The 15499-nt window shown below is 44.8% G+C and overlaps 2 non-coding genes across 2 annotated transcripts; both read left to right on the top strand.

The window, feature by feature from the left end:
- The first annotated feature begins 5146 nt into the window (after positions 1 to 5146).
- LOC150050838 (small nucleolar RNA U3) lies at positions 5147 to 5363 on the top strand. The gene has a single exon (XR_016538544.1). It is a non-coding gene; the product is annotated as a small nucleolar RNA U3 (small nucleolar RNA).
- A 2157-nt stretch (positions 5364 to 7520) lies between these two features.
- On the top strand, positions 7521 to 7737 carry LOC150050837 (small nucleolar RNA U3). Its single transcript, XR_016538543.1, has one exon. It is a non-coding gene; the product is annotated as a small nucleolar RNA U3 (small nucleolar RNA).
- Positions 7738 to 15499: the final 7762 nt, after the last annotated feature.

Genomic DNA, 15499 nt, shown 5'->3' with positions numbered 1-15499 from the left:
TAAGCAGTCTGCCTCAGGCATGTCATTACAGTAGTGAAAACCAACTACTACAGTAGCTCTGAACTTCTTGGCTACAGGGCTTTCAGATTTATAACTCAGGAAGAATCTGTCACCTGTCATCTTAATTCCTCAGAAGGCTGAGATCTGAGAATTGCAATTTGAAGCCAGCTGTGCAGGGTGGCCTTGAGACTCATCTCCAATTAACCTCTTAAAAGCTGGAAATGAAGCCATTGCTCAAGTGGTAGAGCCCCACCAGCCTTGAGTGAAGAAGCCTGGGTTTTGACTTCAGACTCCAGTATATACCTATTCTCTGTTCCCCCTCCCCGTCTCTCTCTCTAAAAAAAAAAAGCAAGCAAGCAAAAAGCAAGACAATAAATTTTGGCTGCTTTAAGCCTCTACATTTTGGACTCATCTTTACCCAGCCCTAGAAAAGTAATACACTAGGACATAAGCAAATTAAGAATCAGGATTCAAATCCAGATGGATGTATAGATGTCTGACTCCATTTGCCACTATCTATCCTTCACTAGGGTCCCCAAAGGCCATGTTTTGTGAAGTGTGCAGCACTTATTAGTGGTTGTGATAGGAGGAAAGGAGTGTACCTTGATTTTTACTCTATGGCAGGACACGGTCTCTACCTTACATACCTGGTCTAATCTGACTGTTATGTACTAGCTAGGACATCTTATCACATTTTTTAGGTCCAATACTGGAACTGAAACCCAATACCTGTGTCTTTAGCTCACTGGCTACTGCTCTATTAATTGAGCCATATCTCTAAGCCACTTTCCTCCTTTTTCTTTTTTGCTAGTTCTGGAGCTTGAACTCAGGGCCTGGATTCTGTCTGAGCTTTTATCTTTTTTTTGTTGTTTTTTGTTTTGGTTCAAAGCTAGTGCTCTACCATTTGAGCCACAGCTCTACTTCTAGTTTTTTTTCTTAAGTCTGAGACTAAAACTTGAACTTGATACCTGCTATTTTGGCTCATTGGCTAGTGCTTATCAACTGAGCCATGCCTCTAACTCCCGACTGTCAAATCTCTAAACATTTCTTGGATTGTATTTCTCTGTGGGCACCTGTCTCAAAGGGTCACTATGGAATTACACGAGGTCTACAGTACTTATAACTGAATATGAAATTCTCAGACCCAGAGTCCATCTCTCCATTTCACAGTGACTCTATGAGGCAGGCACCAACGTTTCATCGGGTAAAATGTCCCCAGAGAAGTAAAGTGACATTTTCCCAGTCCACAACTGGCAACTAATATAATAGCATGCCAACTGACCCTTATGTCTTCAACACGTCCTGTCCTACTGTCTTCTGACCTCTGCATTCATCTAGATTTCCTGTTAACCAGCTGGGATCCACAGAGAAGTCACATTTATCAGGGGCCTATTGTATGCCTGGCCCAATGCTCTGGGCTTTCCACATGCCCTTTCATTCACCCACAAAACAAAACAAAGCAAAAAACAGTGATCATCTCATTTCAAATGCTCCCCGGGGTCTTCTCCATGCTAACACAGTAGTGATATAGAGAATTTTGGCTGAATTAATCGAAAATAGCCCAAAGTATATGGAAGTGGATTGCAACAATAAAAGGATTGTTTTGCCCATGTGTTAGTCAGTTTCCCCTCCATCTGTGACTAGGACAAAATTCCCGAGAGACAACTTATGCAGAGAAAAACATTTATTTTGGCTCATGGATCCAGAGGTTTTTGTTCATGGTCAACAGGCTCCATTGCATGTGGGCCTGGGTCAAGGCAAACATCATAGTGAGGATGGCATTGTGGTGCAAAAACGTTCAACTTAAACCGAGCATGTTGGCTCACACCTGTAATCCCAGCTACTCAGGAGGCTGAGACCTGAGGATCAAAGCCAGCCTTGGCACTAAAGAACGTGAGACTCCAATTAATCACTGAAAAGGGGAAAGTGGTGCTTGGCTCCAGGGGTAGGGTGGTAGTTTGAGCTGAAGAGCCCAGGCCCAGAGTTCAAGCCCCATGACCCACACACACAAAAAAATTCAACTTAGTCAGCAGGGAAACAGAATCACAATATGCCCTACAAGGACAGGCTCCCAGTGACCTCTTTCCCTCCCACCAAGCCCCACTCTTAAGGGTTCTATCAGCTCCCAGTAGCAGTGTCATCTGGGAGCCAAGTCTGTAATACATAAATTTCTGGGAGACACTTAAGATCCAAAACCCCAAACCTACTAGACATGGTCTCTCAAAAAAAAAATTTTTTTTTAACGAAGAGCTCTAGGCCTCTGTTCTCGCCTGTCTCTTCAGTTATCCAAAACAGTGGCTACTGGTTGATCTCTCGCACCAGGATAGTATCTGTGAGTAATAATGCCAGGATGGGGTAAAACTTCAGAGTCATCTGATGTTCTTGCTGTCTGTTAGAGTTGTTCTTACTTGTCCCTACCCTGTGCTTCAGCCAGGTATTAGTGATGCATGTCTGTAATTCTAGCTACTCAGGAGGCTGAGATCTGAGGATCATGGTTCAAAACCAGCCCAGACAGAAAAGTCCCTGTGAGATTCTTTTCTCCAATTAACCATTCAAAAACCAGAAGTGTTGATGTGGCTCAAGTGGTAGAGTGCTAGCCTTGAGCACAAAGAGGCTCAGGGACAGCACCCAGGCCCTGAGTTCAAGCCCTGACAACTGACAAAAAACCTCCCAAAATAATAAGTAATAAAAAATATTTGTACTTCAAAGTACACAATCAAAACAGCAAAAACACAACCCACAGAACAAAAGAAAAATCTTCTAAATATTATGAAATGTCCTATGGAAACGGACTTGTGTCTAGAATATATAAAGAACTCTTATAAGTCAACAATAAAATAGAGATAGCTTATTTGCCAAGTGCTAGAGAGACAAATTGGTAATCCCAACTATTCAGTAGGCTGAGATTTGAGACATTCAGTTCTCTTAGCTTTTTCACTCAAGTCTGGTGCGCTGCCACTTGAGCTATATTTTCACTTTTGACTTTTTGCTGGTTATTTTGAGATAAGAGTCTCATGGACCACACACTGGTTGCTCACACCTGTAAATCTAGCTACTCAAGAGGCTAAGATCTGAGGGTCGTGGTTCAAAGCCAGCTGGGAGGAAAAGTCCATGAGACTCTTATCTGCAGTGAACCACCAGAAAGCCAGAAGTGGATCTGTGGCTCAAAGTGGTAGAGAGTTAGCAAAAAAGCTCAGGGACAGCACCCAGGTCCTGAGTTCAAGTCCTACAACCAACAAAGAGTCACATGGACATGGCTTTGAACTGTGATCCGAATTCAGCTTGCTTTCTTACTGTTTCATTTTAGGAATTTTGTAACTATTTTGGGGTACAGGTCATGTCTGTATATGTTTTCCAGTATTTTCTCTCTAGTGTGATGCCAACTCAACAGAGAAAGGATAAGTCTTTCTGCAAGTGGTGCTGGAACAAGTAGACATTTTTGAGCTCAAGCCAAGGGACTGGCAACAAAGAACCACAACAAAAACATTCAAGCTGGACACCAGTGGCTCACACCTGTAACCCTAGCTACTCTGAAGCTCAAAGCCTTTCAAGGTTCAAAGCATGCCCTGGCAAGAAACCGGAGATTTATCTCCAATTAACCACCACCACCAACAAAGCAGAAAGGAGAGCTGTGGCTGAAGTTGTAGAACGCTAGCCTGATGCACTAAAAACTCAGGGAGAATGCTCAAGCCCTGAGCTGAATCCCTGGGATCTGTGTGTGTGTGTGTGTGTGTGTGTGTGTGTGTGTGTGTGTGTGTGTGTGTGTGTGTGTGAAAAATCTCTGGTTCTTTGATCACAGGGTAGGACTTGTGCAGATGTGTGTGTGTGTGTGTGTGTGTGTGTGTGTGTGTGAAAATCTCTGGTAGTTTGATCACAGGGTAGGACTTGTGCAGATGTGTGTGTGTGAAAATCTCTGGTTCTTTGATCACAGGGTAGGACTTGTGCAGATGTGTGTGTGTGTGTGTGTGTGTGTGCGCAAATCTCTGGTAGTTTGATCACAGGGTAGGACTTGTGCAGATGTGTGTGTGTGCAAATCTCTGGTTCTTTGATCACAGGGTAGGACTTGTGCAGATGTGTGTGTGTGTGTAAATCTCTGGTAGTTTGATCACAGGGTAGGACTTGTGCAGATGTGTGTGTGTGTGTGTGTGCGAATCTCTGGTAGTTTGATCACAGGGTAGGACTTGTGCAGATGTGTGTGTGTGCAAATCTCTGGTAGTTTGATCACAGGGTAGGACTTGTGCAGATGTGTGTGTGTGTGTAAATCTCTGGTAGTTTGATCACAGGGTAGGACTTGTGCAGATGTGTGTGTGTGTGTGTATGTAAATCTCTGGTAGTTTGATCACAGGGTAGGACTTGTGCAGATGTGTGTGTGTGTGCAAATCTCTGGTTCTTTGATCACAGGGTAGGACTTGTGCAGATGTGTGTGTGTGTGTAAATCTCTGGTAGTTTGATCACAGGGTAGGACTTGTGCAGATGTGTGTGTGTGTGTGCGAATCTCTGGTAGTTTGATCACAGGGTAGGACTTGTGCAGATGTGTGTGTGTGTGTGCAAATCTCTGGTAGTTTGATCACAGGGTAGGACTTGTGCAGATGTGTGTGTGTGTGTGTATGTAAATCTCTGGTAGTTTGATCACAGGGTAGGACTTGTGCAGATGTCTTAGTCGCTCTTTTACTACAATATCGTTTTTCTTGCCAAACAATGCAAACCGAAGCGTGTCCTCTGCAACGCCTCCGTGGAACCCCTTTCACCAGGCGCTGAGGACGGAAGCAGAGGCTTTGCACCGGATGAAGCGCGTTGCTAGGGAACCCTAGCCTCGGCTCTCGGCGCACTCTGCGCACGTCACACTTGCTGCGCAAACCTTAGGCGCCGCGGAAGCGGAGGGGCGGGGCGGGGCTGGAAACAACTACCGAGTGATTGGTTGTTCAGTCACCGTATGCTAATGAGGATATCGTTTGGAATGACTTCAAACTCTGACATGTTCAAAATTCTCTAAAAAAATTTTCTGAAAATAAGATTTTATACGAGACCTAGACGTATGCAGGCGTCAGGGGAGAGTAAGGTTTTTTTTTTTTTTTTTTTAACAACTCACCATCACCAAAATAGGGATAGTGTTTCCTGACTATGGAACGCCGGGGGTCTGGGAGTTAAGACTATACTTTCAGGGATCATTTCTATAGTACGTTACTAGAGAAATCTCACTGATCGTGTAGAGTACCCGAAACCACAAGGAGGAGGCGGAGTGTTCTCTCCTGAGCGTGAAGCCGGCTCTTGGTGTTGCTTTTGCTGCAACTGCCATTTGCCATTGATGATCGTTCTTCTTTCCTTTATGGGGAGCAAGAGGGAGGGGACGCATTCTGAGTGGTTTTCGGCGCCTTTTTATTCTGTTCAAAAGTAGTTTCTAGGGCTGGGGTTACCAGCCAATGGTCTAACATGCATAAACACCTAGCGTCAATTTCTTGCTACCACATTCTTAGAAAAGGCCAGAAATCGTGCGGAAGCTCAAGTGGTAGAGCTCTATCCTTGAAAATGTCCAAGGCCAGTGCTCAGTCCAGTGTTGGCAAGAAAAAAAAAAAAAAAGCGGTTTCTATTATAGCAAATTATTTGTAAGGTTTAAGCAGTGTAGGTTTGTATAGCACAATTTTTTTTTTTCTTTTGCCAGTCCTGGGCTTGAGCTCAGGGCCTGAGCACTGTCCTTGGACTTTCTCAAGGCTAGAGCTCTACCACTTGAACCTCAGCACCACTTCAGGTTTTTTTCTATATATGTGGTACCGAGGAATCGAACCCGGGTCTTCGTGCATGCTAGGCAAGCACTTTAACCACTAGGCCAAACTCCCGGCACCAGCACAATTTTTCTTATGTGGCTTTTTTTAATATACCCGAGTGTCCGGGGGTTCAACCCCCAGATGAGGAGAAAGTTATTCTAACTTTGGTACTTTGCTTTGCGAGCAGTTTGGTCACCCTGTTGTTTACTAAGTGGCCTGAATATATAGTTTTTGGACATGGCCCTGAGTTCAAGTCCAGGACAGTAAAAATTTTTTTAAAAAGTGTGTGTGTGTATGTATGTGTTTGAGCTCAGGGAGAATGCTCAAGCTCTGGGATCCGTGTGTGTGTGTGTGTGTGAGCTCAGGGAGAATGCTCCAGCCCTGAGCTGCATCCCTGAGATCCGTGTGTGTGTGTGTGTGTGTGTGTGTGTGTGTGTGTGTGTGTGTGTGTGTGTAAATCTCTGGTAGTTTAATCACCGGACAGGACTTGTGCAGATGAGGAGTGTAGAAAATATCTATATATTTTTATACTTGTATTCATTTGTATCTTTATACTTGTACAAGCTCGGACTTGCGAGGGCCAGCGAACTAGGCACAAGCCTGTTATCCTGTCCGCAGGTTTTCTCCACTGATCACCCGTTAGTCAGGCCCCTTGTCGGTTTTTCTACACTGATCACATATTGGGTCTGTCCCTTCACCCATTAGCCAATCAGTTCAAAGTGCAACAGCTCGCTAAACCGACCAATCACTAGTCACAACCTTCCTCCCGTTTTGTATTGCGCCAATCATTTAATGGAATGATTACTGGGACCTGCCCCCTACCAAAGAATGTAGTAAAGGTGCTGTAATTTTGTGCACATGGCCTCTGGTCTGCACTCGACTATCAGTGCACAGAGACCCGTGCTCGAGCTCGTCAATAAACGACTCATTGCAATTTGCATTGATCTTCGGTCTCTGGTGATCCTTCCGGGGGGCTTCAAGTTTCTGGGCATTTTACAGATGTGTGTGTGTGTGTGTGTGTGTGTGTGTGTGTGTGTGTGTGTGTGTGTGTGAATCTCTGGTTCTTTGATCACAGGGTAGGACTTGTGCAGATGTGTGTGTGCAAATCTGGTAGTTTGATCACAGGGTAGGACTTGTGCAGATGTGTGTGTGTGTGTGTGTGTGCAAATCTCTGGTAGTTTGATCACAGGGTAGGACTTGTGCAGATGTGTGTGTGTATGTAAATCTCTGGTAGTTTGATCACAGGGTAGGACTTGTGCAGATGTCTTAGTCGCTCTTTTACTACAATATCGTTTTTTCTTGCCAAACAATGCAAACCGAAGCGTGTCCTCTGCAACGCCTCCATGGGACCCCTTTCACCAGGCGCTGAGGACGGAAGCAGAGGCTTTGCACCGGATGAAGCGCGTTGCTAGGGAACCCTAGCCTCGGCTCTCCGCGCACTCTGCGCACGTCACACTTGCTGCGCAAACCTTAGGCGCCACGGAAGCGGAGGGGCGGGGCGGGGCTGGAAACAACTACCGAGTGATTGGTTATTCAGTCACCGTATGCTAATGAGGATGTCGTTTGAAATGACTTCAAACTCTGACATGTTCAAAATTCTCTAAAAAAATTTTCTGAAAATAAGATTTTATACGAGACCTAGACGTATGCAGGCGTCAGGGGAGAGTAAGGTTTTTTTTTTTTTTTTTTTTAACAACTCACCATCACCAAAATAGGGATAGTGTTTCCTGACTATGGAACGCCGGGGGTCTGGGAGTTAAGACTATACTTTCAGGGATCATTTCTATAGTACGTTACTAGAGAAATCTCACTGATCGTGTAGAGTACCCGAAACCACAAGGAGGAGGCGGAGTGTTCTCTCCTGAGCGTGAAGCCGGCTCTTGGTGTTGCTTTTGCTGCAACTGCCATTTGCCATTGATGATCGTTCTTCTCTCCTTTATGGGGAGTAAGAGGGAGGGGACGCATTCTGAGTGGTTTTCGGCACTTTTCTTTCTGTTGAAAAGCAGTTCCTGTTATGGCAAGTTAGTTGTAAGGGTTAAGCCGCGTACCTTTGTGTAACATGACTCTTCCTGTGTGGCTATTTTAATATATCCGAGTGTCTTCAGGGGTTCAATCCCCAAGTGAGAAGGTTATTCCTATTTTGGTGCTTTGCGAGTAGGTAACACTGGTCGTCCTTTTGTAACTCACTGAGTGGCCTGAGTATATAGCTTTTGGACATGGTTTAAAAAGCTTGACTCCCACAGCACTGTCTTACGACTTCGGGATGTTGTGATGAGGATACTGCGTGAAGCTAGAACAGGTAGCAAAGTCCCTCAGATGTATCTCCACGGCACCACCGGAAAAGCCACGAGGGGAACTGTGGCCGGAGTAGGCAGAGCGCTCAGTCTTGAGCCGCCCTGAGACAGCAAATAAAATATAAACTTAATGGTAAGCCAGACACCAAAGGCTGAAGCTGAGAATTGAAAAATTTAAAGCCGGTGACCAGGAAGCTTTGTATCTTTTTTTTTTTTTTACCATCGAAAAGCAAGAGCTGTGGTTTAAATTGTATAGTGTCAGCCTTGAGCAAAACCACCACCTCACCTCCTGGAGACTGGGGATGTGGCCTAGAGGTAGAGTGCTTGTCTGGCATGCACGAAGACCCAGGTTCGATTCCTCGGTACCACAGACATAGAAAAGGCTGGGAGTGGTTCCGAGGCTCAAGTGGTAGAGCTCTAGCCTTGAGAAAGTCCAAGGACAGTGCTCAGGGCCTGAGTTCAAGTCCAGGACGGTAAAAAAAAAAAAAAGTGTGTGTGTGTGTGTGTGTGTGTGTGTGTGTGTGTGTGTGTGTGTGCCACTCTTCAGGCTTGAATTCAGGCCCCGGGAACTATTCGTTGCTTTACTTTTTTCAGGACGAACATCCCAACACTTGAGAACTACTTCTGGATTTTTGGTGCTTAATTGGAAATAAGAGCCTCACACACGTTCCTGCCTATGCTGGCTTCAAACATCAACCCTCAGATCCCAAACTCCTGAGTAGCTAGGATTACAGGCGGGAGCCATTAGCCCTGGCTTGCCTTCCCCACCCCACCCACATATCCAGTATCTATTACCATGAGATTAAATAAGTTGTGCTATAGCCATAAAGTAGAATATTGATTAAAAACAAAAAAAAGAGGAGCCAGGCACGGTGGCTCATGCCTGTAATCCTAGCTACTCAGGAGGCCAAGATGTAAGGATCAAGGTTCAAAGCCAGATCCGGCACAAGAGGACCTGAGACTCCAGTTAACCTCTAGAAAATGGGTAGTGGGGCTTGGCTCAAGATTAGGTCAGTAGCCTTGAGCTGAAGAGCTCAGGGACAACACCCAGGCCCAGGGGTAGAGTGGTAGAAAGAAAATCAGAAAAAGGAAAAAATGGAGGTAAATGCATAATGTGGTGAGTCTTTATGACTAGCCAAAAAAGAACAAATGTATTGCATAGTAAATGACCTCTAAAGGCCCAAAAGCTTGGTCCCTAGGTGGCACTATTGATCTGGTCTGCACTAGTGGCCGGTTTTCAAGTAGTTATGGATATGTCTGTCAAAAGAATTATATGGGACCCTCTTCTACTGCTCATGCCCTCTGGCTTCCTGGTTGTCAGGTAAGCAGTTTTTCCCTGGTGTTCCTGCTGTCAGATTGGAGTCAATCAATCATGAACTGGAACCTCAATAACTGTGAATTCAAAGCAACCATTTTTATTTGTATGTTGTCAAGTATTTTGTTCTAGGAATAGAAAGCTGAACAACATAGTATGGTTCCACTTATATTAATTGCTAGGGAATTCAGTCTAGTATATGGTGAGCGAGGATGGTTGCTAGGAAATTGGAGCATGTGAGGGAGGAAAGGGATTTACGAAAGGACAGAAGAGCCAGCATGGTGGCTCAGGCCTAGAATCCTAACTACTCAGGAGGCTGAGATCTGAGGATCACAGTTCAAAGCCAGCCAGGGCACTAACCAACCATGACTTTCTTATCTCCAATTAACCCCTAGAAAACAGGAAGTGGGCCTGGCTCTAGGGGTAGGACAGTAGCCTTGAGCTGAAGAGCTCAGGGACAGTGCTCAGGCCCAGAGTTCAAGCCCCATGACCCACAAATAAAAAAACAAAAAAAGGACAGAAGGAAATTTGGGGGGCAATGAGGGACTCACTAAGGAGGTGCTTTTACAGGTCTCTGCTTATGTTAAAATGTATCCATTGAAGAAAATGTATCAAAATGTTTCTTTTAGCCAGGTGCCAGTGGTTCATGCCTATAATCCTAGCTACTCCTGAGGCTGAGATTTGGTTGAAATCGAGCCTCTGCAGGAAACTGTGATACTCTTACCTCCAATAAACTACTCAAGAACAAAGCCAGAGGTGGCCCTGTAGCTCAAGTGGTAGAGCGCTAGCCTTGAGCAAAAGAAGCTCAGGGATGTGGCCCAGGCCCACAGTTCAAACCCCACGACTGGCAAAAGAAAAAAAAAATGCAATTTTAAAATATGCCTATGTGGGGGGAGGGGAAGAAAGGAAGGACAGAAGGTAAATGTAATGGTGAGTGATGTTCAGATTGCTACATTGTCTGTATCAGCATTTCATGAATCTGCAGACCAATTGACTGTTAAGCTTGCCAAGAATACAATTCCTTTCCTTTTTTCTCCCTTTATCTGTCTTTCTCTCTTCTTCTTTCCATCTTTTTTTTCATTTTTTACAATACTGAGGCGTATACTCAGGACTTTGTGCTTGACTGGAACATGCTGTTACCACTGAGCCTGATTCCAGCCGTGTGTATGTGTATGTGTGTGTGCTTAGATTTTTTTTTTTTTTTGCCAGTCCTGAGGCTTGAACTCAAGGCCTGGCACTGTCCTGGAACATTTTTTTTTAATGTGTCACGGGGCTTGAACTCGGCCAGGGTGCTGTCCCTGAACTCTTCATCTCAAGACTACCACCTTACCCTTGAGCCAAACTCCACTTCCCGTTTTCTAGAAGTTAATTGGTGATGAGAGTCTCAGGTCCTTTTGTGCCTAGGCTGGCTTTGAACCTTGATCCTCAGATCTCAGCCTCCAGAGTAGCTAGGATTACAGGTGTGAGCTACATGCCCGGCTTAAACCATTTTTTTTTTTTTTTTTTGGCCAGGCCTGGGGCTTGAATTCAGGGCCTGAGCATTGTCCCTGAGCTCCTTTTTCTCAAGGCTAGCACTCTACCACTAAGGCACATTCCCAGCCCCTAAATGAGTGTAAACTATGCTTTCTATAAGTTGCAATGTAGAGTTCTGTAGGAGAACCCTGCCCTCTGAGTGGCTGTGAAAGAGCTGAGAATGGCAGTTGTGTGTAGTTGAGACTTCATGGTTTCAAGTATGTTTAGAAACTTTAAAGGTGGACATGGTAGGAAATATAGTTGATTCCTACCCCCACTCCACCCCCACTCCAAGGAAGTTCCTATGGGTGGGGCTGCCTTGATGACATATGAAGGCGGTGGAGAGCTCCAAGTTCTCTAAGTCAGCTTGGCCATTAGATTCCCATCCTGCCTCCCTTACCAGTTTATAAAAATCTGTTAAGGGACTGGGATGTGCATCAGTTATCGGGCAGATGTTCGTAGGTTATAGGCACATTGTGTATCATTTAATATAAAGGCCTTGTGCAGCTGTGGATTTTGATGTCCCAGGAAGATCCTAAAACCAAGCCAAAACCAATTCAGAAGGCCAGACAAGTGTTCATTGTATTAGCTCTGTCATCAACTTGCTCCCCTGAAAGCCCCTATATTGGTTACCAGAAGTCCTTGTTTATTAGAGCTTTCCTCTGATTGGCTTAGCCTAAGCCATGGTGGCTTGGCTTGCTGTTGAGGAGAAGTGAGAGCCACTCCCGCCTCTTGGGTTCAGAGTTCCATGTTTGGTTCTTGGAGGCATGTATATGCATTTTCTCACAGAAATGGATTAGCACTAGACTAACCACATTGGCATCTTTTTCCCCTGTCTGAAACACACAAAACTTGTGTGAGTCTTTTTTTTTTTTTTTTGCCAGTCCTGGGCTTGAGCTCAGGGCCTGAGCACTGTCCTTGGACTTTCTCAAGGCTAGAGCTCTACCACTTGAGCCTCAGCACCACTTCCGCCTTTTTTCTATGTATGTGGTACCGAGGAATCGAACCTGGGTCTTTACGCATGCTAGGCAAGCACTTTAACCACTAGGCCAAACTCCTGGCCCCACTGTGTGAGCCTTAAGGTCTCTGTCCACCATGCATGTTCCTCTGTTTTCAAAGCTGTGGCCTCAGATCTCTCTTATCAGCTCCTTCTCACCCTTAGACCTCGGGGAAACATGGCCTTTCCTTCCTAAGGTTCAATCCCTGTCTTTGCTTTTCTCCACAGTGCATATGACCACCCCCCACCCCCCCCTACCCCGGAATGTGTCCTGTTGACTTGCTAATAATCTTCTCTTCCCAGTCACCAAGGACTTCTTCTTCATCAAGGATATATCTTGCAAATGAGGTATAGGGTTTATACTTCTTTGATACAAAGTAAATATGTGTTCAAAGAATGAAAGAATGAAGGATTCTAAGTATCAGCTCACCCACTGCTGAGTCAGCCTTTTGTCTGTTAGGCTTGTTTCTAGTCATTTCTACATTTTCCAAATGACCTGCTGCTGAACAAAAATCAGGCAGGGTGTTGGTGACTTATGCCTGTGAAATCCCAGCTACTCAGGAAGCTGAGATCTGAGGATCATGGTTCGAAGGCAGCCTGGGCTATGGGATTCTTTATCTCCATTTCTTTTTCCTATTTTTTTTTTTTTTTGCCTGTCCTGGGCTTGAGCTCAGGGCCTGAGCACTGTCCTTGGACTTTCTCAAGGCTAGAGCTCTACCACTTGAGCCTCAGCACCACTTCTGGCTTTTTTCTATGTATGTGGTACCGAGGAATTGAACCCGGGTCTTCATGCATGCTAGGCAAGCACTTTAACCACTAGGCCAAACTCCCAGCCCTCTTTTTCCTATTTTTTTAAATGAACTCTGGACCTGGGCACTGTCCCTGAGTGCTTCAGCTCAAGGCTAGCACTCGACCACTTGAGCCACAGGGCCATCTCACTCTGTTTTCTCATGGTTAATTGGAGATAAGAGTCTCACAGAGTTTTGGACTTTTTGTCCAGGCTGGCTTCAAACCTCAATCCTCAAATCTCAGCCTCCTGAGTAGCTAGGATTACAGTTGTGAGCCACCAGCGCCTTGCTTCTTATCTCCTTTTAACCACTCAAAAACTGGAAGTGGTGCTGTGGCCCAAAGTGGTAGAGCACTATGCTTGAGCAAAACATCTCAGGGTCAGTGCCTAGGCTCCAAGTTCAAGCCCTATGACAAAAAAAATAAATTAAAAAAATCTGAATATAGGGGCCGGGAGTTTGGCCTAGTGGTAGAGTGCTTGCCTAGCATGCACGAAGACCCGGGTTCAATTCCTCGGTACCCCACATACATAGCAAAAAGCTGGAAGTAGTGCTGAGGCTCAAGTGGTAGAGTTCTAGCCTTGAGAAAAGTCCAAGGACAGTGCTCAAGCCCTGAGCCCAAGCCCAGGACTGGCAAAAAAAAAATCTGAATATATTCAAAGTTTTTTTTTTTTTTTTGCAATTTCAAGTCTTCCAGTTTATTCTCAAGAGAAAGAAAGAAGGGTGGAATTGCTTTTGGCTGTTTCGAAGCAAGTGTAATTTCTGTACTGGCCCAATCTGCAAGAATTACAAGAAATAGTCACAATGATGATAAGAAAACTTGGCAGAATTTTATTGGATAAGCAAGCAAACAAATAGAAAGATAAATGAGTCTACCAGAGTATGGGTGCTCAAAAGAAGACATACCAAGCTCTTTTGCCATTAACGATCTCCAATGCAGGATTTGGCTTAAAATTATTCTAGTATAAACATTTTTCTTTTTTTCTCTATTCTCACACCTGACACATTTATTTATTTATTTATATTTTTGCCAGCTATGGGGCTTGAACTCAGGGCTTGGGCACTGTTCCTGAGTTGTTTCCTTTACTCAAGGCTAGCACTCTACCACTTGAGCCACAACACCACTTCTGGCTTTCTCTGTGTATGTGGTACCAAGGAATTGAACCCAGGATTTCATGCCTACTAAGCAAGCACTCTACCACAAGCCACATTCTTAGTCACCTGACACATTTAATCACTCTTGGTGTTAGACTTTTATCACTTGGGCTTAGGGTCTCCAAGACTGGCCTGTACATTAAACTTTGGTCATTGATGTCATGGCATCCCTTTAAAGAAAAATGTATTCTGCCACACATAGTTTTTCCAAGACAAATACTCATCCTTAAATTAAATACTTTGTGCCAAAAGGAGTCATTTTTCCCCATGTATTTGCTTTTCCAGGATAAATATCTTTATGGTGTCCCTGTTCAGTTTTCAGAGCACATTGATTATTTGTGGGCCAACAAGCAAGCTGATTTTCCTTCTTTCCTTCCTTCCTTCCTTCCTTCCTTTTTTTCTTCTTTTCTTTCTTCCACTTGGTATTGAGTTCTGTCCCTGAGCAAGACTAGTTCTCTGATAGTGTTGTGCCCAGATTGCAGGGTCCCCAAAGACCACCAAAGAGCTGAATCGGATGTAATAGCACGAGAGTCTTTATTGCAAGCTTGAGCCTGGACTCACAACTGACACCATCACAGCAGGTCTGTGAGAGTCCTGCCTTCTGGTTGCACAGGGTTTTTTTTTTTTTTTTTTAATAGGGTTTTGGGAACTTTCCAAGCATAGTCACAAGTTTGAGCAAATCATAACACACTGCGGGAAAAATCAAAGAATAATACTCAAAGTTGATTCGTGCACCTAATGGCAGGCAGGTATTTGACTAGAATTGGTTAGCTGGAAGGGTTGATGAATGAATTGATTGGCTAGTGCTAGGGGATAAGTGCAGTTTGTGCTTAGGGGATATGTGCCAAACTGCAGGGCAGCTGAAGGGCAGCTGGTCAGGATATCATAATGGTTATCTCAGGATGTCTCAATGGTTATCTTACCCTGGAGCCTTAAATCACTTTTACACAGGGAGTCGTCTGGAATTCATTTTGAAACTGCTATCTCTGCTGGTTTAGAGTTCAGAGTGACCTTCTGGCAGGGCCTGCTTAAAAATAACTTTCTACTGAAGTTCATCGAACTTCCAAATTAATTGAGGCCTCCCAACAGTTGATCCACAGCTCCTCCTCCGGAGTCTTGCCGTTTAATTGTAGATAAGAATGTCACAATCTTTCCTTCCGAGGCTAGCTTCAAATCTCAGCCTCTTGGGATTACAGGCGTGAGCCACCAGTGTCAGGCTCAGTATATATATCTTGGGTGAAGATGCAGTGCTTGCCCGTTTGCTAGGCGCTTTTCTAAATGTTTCATGTGCTTAGGACATTCTGAGGTTTGTACATATTAGGAAAGCAAGCCACGGTGCTGTCAGGTAATTTGCTCAAATCACAAGGTGCTAACAACAGAGGAGGCACTTGAGCCCAATCTACTGAGAGCATCAAATGCTACTTCACAGGGAAAGAATATCATGAAAGACATGTCCAACTAGCTGTGCTGTAAGGATCTTCCAGGTGAAAAAGATCCTCGCAAACTCCTAGCAAAATCCAAGCTGGAAAACGTACTTAGTTTACAAGTAGCGGTTACACCGCTGCACTTAACGTGGGGAGAGTTTTCTCAGGGGCACAAAGCGAATGGGGGGGGGGGAAGAGCGACTTCCGGCGACGGTGAGCGGCGGAACTGTCTCCTTGGAAACAGCAGGGGCGTTC

This window comes from Megascapheus bottae, chromosome 17 (genome assembly GCF_031878675.1).
Source record: "Megascapheus bottae isolate mThoBot1 chromosome 17, mThoBot2.hap1, whole genome shotgun sequence".
In the NCBI taxonomy this organism is placed as follows: Eukaryota; Metazoa; Chordata; class Mammalia; order Rodentia; family Geomyidae; genus Megascapheus; species Megascapheus bottae.
The sequence above is the reverse complement of the archived record's forward strand: the minus strand, read 5'-3'. Positions and strand labels throughout refer to the sequence as shown.